Source organism: Peromyscus californicus, unplaced genomic scaffold, assembly GCF_007827085.1.
Source record: "Peromyscus californicus insignis strain IS unplaced genomic scaffold, ASM782708v3 Scaffold_9__1_contigs__length_137607984, whole genome shotgun sequence".
NCBI classification, from domain to species: domain Eukaryota; kingdom Metazoa; phylum Chordata; class Mammalia; order Rodentia; family Cricetidae; genus Peromyscus; species Peromyscus californicus.
This window is the reverse complement of record NW_026294617.1, coordinates 68,002,336-68,006,289: the sequence shown is the minus strand read 5'-3', so window position 1 is coordinate 68,006,289 and position 3,954 is coordinate 68,002,336.

The following is a 3,954-nucleotide window of genomic DNA, read 5'->3' as shown; positions in this document are numbered from 1 at the left end:
AGCCTTCCACTAAGCTAGTGACTTTCAGTATCACACATGCTGCAGTAACTCTCAGGCCACTCCTTCTCTTTAGCACTCACTTGAAGACCCAGATTGTCCACTTAAAGGTCCAGTGGCATCTTAAAGTTAATGTGACCAAGTGGCTTCCACCAGCCATTCCAGTACTTGAGAGATGGAGCAGGAGATCAGGAGTTTTAAGGTCATCTTTGGCTACATGGCAAGTGTGAGGCCAGCATGGGCTACAGGAGATACTCCCCGGCCCAAGAAAAATCTGAACAAATATAGAAGTGTTAAGGGTCCATGATCCTAGGTGACCTTCTGATCACCAGCTTCCAGATGTTCTCAGAATCTTCCCCAGGAGCACCGATGACATCACCCTTCTGTCCAGTTACCCAGGCTCAGAACCCGGGAGCCATCCTTGACTCTCTGCTGCCTCTTCCACCCCACATCAGCTCCGTAGCAAAACCAATCTGTACTTTGCTGTTGTTGTTTTTCTTTTTCTTGTTTTTTGTTTTGTTTTGTTTTTCAAGACAGGGTTTCTCTATATAACAGCCCTGACTATCCTGGAACTCGCTCTGTAGACCAGGCTAGCCTCGAACTCAGAGATCCGCCTGCCTCTTCCTTCTGAGTGCTGGGATTAAAGGCCTGTGCCACCGCCATCCCGCTAAAAGAAATATTTATCTTATTTTTATTTATGTGTGTATATGCAAGTATGTATACACATTTGTATGCAGGTTCCTGTAGAGGCCAGAGGAGGGCGTCAGATCCTGGAGCTGGTGTGGCACATGGTGTGAGCCAACAGTTGTGGGTACTGCGATCCAAACTTGGGTCCTCTGTAAGATCAGTATGCACTCTTTTCTGTGCTGGGAATTAAGTGTGTGTGTGTGTGTGTGTGTGTGTGTGTGTGTGTGTGTGTGCTGGGAATTAAGTGTGTGTATGCATAATAAAGCCAGGGGACAACCTCAGGTGTCATCCTCAGGAAGGCAGTTCACCTCCTTTGAGATAAGGTCTGTCATTGGTCTAGAGCTCACCTATTAGTCTAGATTAGCAGGTCAATGAGCTGCAGCCCCTCCCCCTGCCTCCCCAGCATTGGGATTACCAGCACGCACCACCACACCTGGTATTCTTATGTGGATTGAGGAGTTGGAAGTCGGGTCCCTGGGTTTATGAGGCAAACACTTCTAGATCCTGAGCTCAGGGTCTTAGGATTTTGTTTCTCTGGTTTTTTTTTTGTTTGTTTGTTTTGTTTTGTTGTTGTTGTTGGGTTTTTTGTTTCTTTGTTTGTTTTTTGTTTTTCGAGACAGGGTTTCTCTGTGTAGCTTTGGTGCCTGTCCTGGAACTCGCTTTGGAGACCAGGCTGGCCTTGACCTCACAGAGATCCGCCTGCCTCTGCCTCCTGAGTGCTGGGATTAAAGGCGTGTGCCACTACCGCCCGGCAGGTCTTAGGGTTTTAAGAAGGCATTTTACCAAGTATTTATTTCCTTCCTTTCTTGTTTTATTCTCTCCTTCACCTTTTTATTTTTATAAGATTTATTAATTTTCATATTTTGAGTGTATGGGTGTTTAGCCTGCTTGTATGTGTGTGTACCACATGCATGCCTGGTGCCTGAGGAGACAGAAGGTATGGGATCCGCTGGAACTGGAGTTACAGGCAGTTGTGAGCCACCATTTGGGTGCTGTGAATCAAACCCAGGGCCTCGGGAAGAGGAGCCAGTGCTTTTAACCACTGAGCCATCTCTCCGGCCCCTCCTTCCACCTTTTAGATTTGGTTCCTCTCTGTTGCCAAGAATGGTCTCCTAAGCTCAACTGATCCTCTTACGCCAACCTCCTGGTAGCTGGAACCTGTAGGCATGTGCCATCATGCCCCACTCTAGGTCGTTATTGAAGTCTTTCTTTTCAAATTCATAGACATAGAGACAGCTTATTGAGAAAGAGAAAATGCTCCCAAGAATGGGAATGGTCTAGTGAGGTGGAAAGGCCAACACTCAAAAGCCTATTTTTTTCTTCAAAAGCCTATTTTTATCTTGTAAATCCATGTGGACTACAGTTTGTTCTTGCTGCTGTCCCACCCAAATTAGCACCCCAGTTTCCTAAACTGGACCCTAGCCCTCCCTCTGTGCAGTTTACTCTTTCCTGGGCAGCAGGGTGGCTTGACAACTGCTTCGCCCAATGCCCTCAATGTCTCCTCGAAGTGCACAGTATAAAAGCCCCGGTTCTGACAATGGTAGGCAAAGCCAAGCACAAAAACCTGCCTCTGGCCGGACATAGTCATGCCAGCCTTCAATCCCAGCACTCGGGAGGGTGAGGTGGGCAGATCTCTGTGAGTTTGAGGCCAGCTTGGTCTACATAGTGAATTCCAGGACAGCCAGGCCATATATAGAGACTTTGTATAAACAACAGAAAAAGAGAGAGAAAGAGAGAGAGAGAGAGCTTTGGTAGGCTGGTTGTTACTGCTCCTTCTAAGCGAGGCAGCAAGGATGCAGTGGAGAGGGAGTCTAGCTAAAGTCCCTCAGGGCTCCTGACTCCCAGAGAATGCTGTGGCAATTCCAAGTTCAGTGGGGCAATTATGGAGGGGTTTGCAGAGGACAGGGATCTCTGGGCTGGGTGTGAACTGGATGAGGGAAACAGAGTCATGCCAGGTCAGGGACAGAGGCAACAGGAACTAAAGAAAGATAGGCTCAGAATGGACCGGGGTATTCGGGTACTACCACTGTCTCCTCAGGCAGGAAGTGTGAAACCTGTTCCAGAATTAACCACCCAGGCAGAGGACAGATATGGGCTGCCTCTCTCTGTCTGCTGTCTTTCTTTGTTCTTTACTTTTTTTTTAGTGTGTGTGAGTGTCTGGCCTATTTGTATGTCTGTGCACCATGTGCACACAGTCCTGTGGCAGCCAGGAGAGGGCCTCAGATTTCCCCTAGGACTGGAGTTACAGTTTGTCCACTGCCACGCAGGTGTGGGGAATCCAGCCTGGGTCCTCTGGAAGAGCAGCCAGAGCAGTCTCTCTCCAGACCCATTCGCTGCCTCGTTTTTTAGACAGGTGAACCCAGAGCTCAGCAACTGGGCAAGATTGGCTGGCAGCAAGACCCAGGGATCTTTCTGCCCCCTCCTCCGCAGAACTGGGATTATAGGGGTGCATTGCTACCCCTGACGTTTTTATGTGGGTGCCAGGGAACCATGCTTGCACGTCAATCACTCTCCCAACTGAGCCGAGGTCTCCCCAGCCTTCTTTTCTTTTTGAGATGAGATCTCCCGTAGCCCAGGCTGGCCTCGACCATCCTTTTTGTTTGTTGTGTGTTTTGTTTGTTTATTTGTCGTGAAAGAGTGTCTCACCAGGCAACTTTGGCTGTCCTGGAGCTCACTGTGTAGACCAGGCTAGCCTCGAACTCACGAAGATCCACCTATGTCTGCTGGAACCAAGGGTGTGTGCCACTCACATACTTCAACTCCTAACCTTTCCGCTTCTCCATCTCAAGAGCTGGGATTACAGGCTTGAACCTCTACACCATATTTCCCTTCCCCTTTCTTGTCACAGCACTGATGGTCATCAGAAGTAGGAAGCAGGGGTGTCCAGAGTCTCCCCTCTCTCTGCCTGAGGGTCAGAGAAGACCTGGGAGCCCACTGAATGCCTACACCAGCTCCAGACTGACCATGGGGGACGGCCCCTCCCCCTACAGCTCGGCCCCAGGTCTTTCCACTTCTTGGGTTTGCTCTCCATACCTCGTTCCAGCCAGTGCCAGCTGGCATCCCTCACTAGAGACTGAGGTGGCATGAATATGGGGGAGGGGAGGAAGTGGGCAGGAGCCCAAGGGGAACAAGGGCCTGGATGTGGGAGGCAATGGTCAGAGCTGGGTGGCCAGCATGGCAGTTCTCATGGAGTGAGGAATAGGATGGACGGAGAAGTCTGGGGGCTTTCAGGGACGGCGGGGTGGTGTCAGGCTCTCGCCCTGCTCCCCA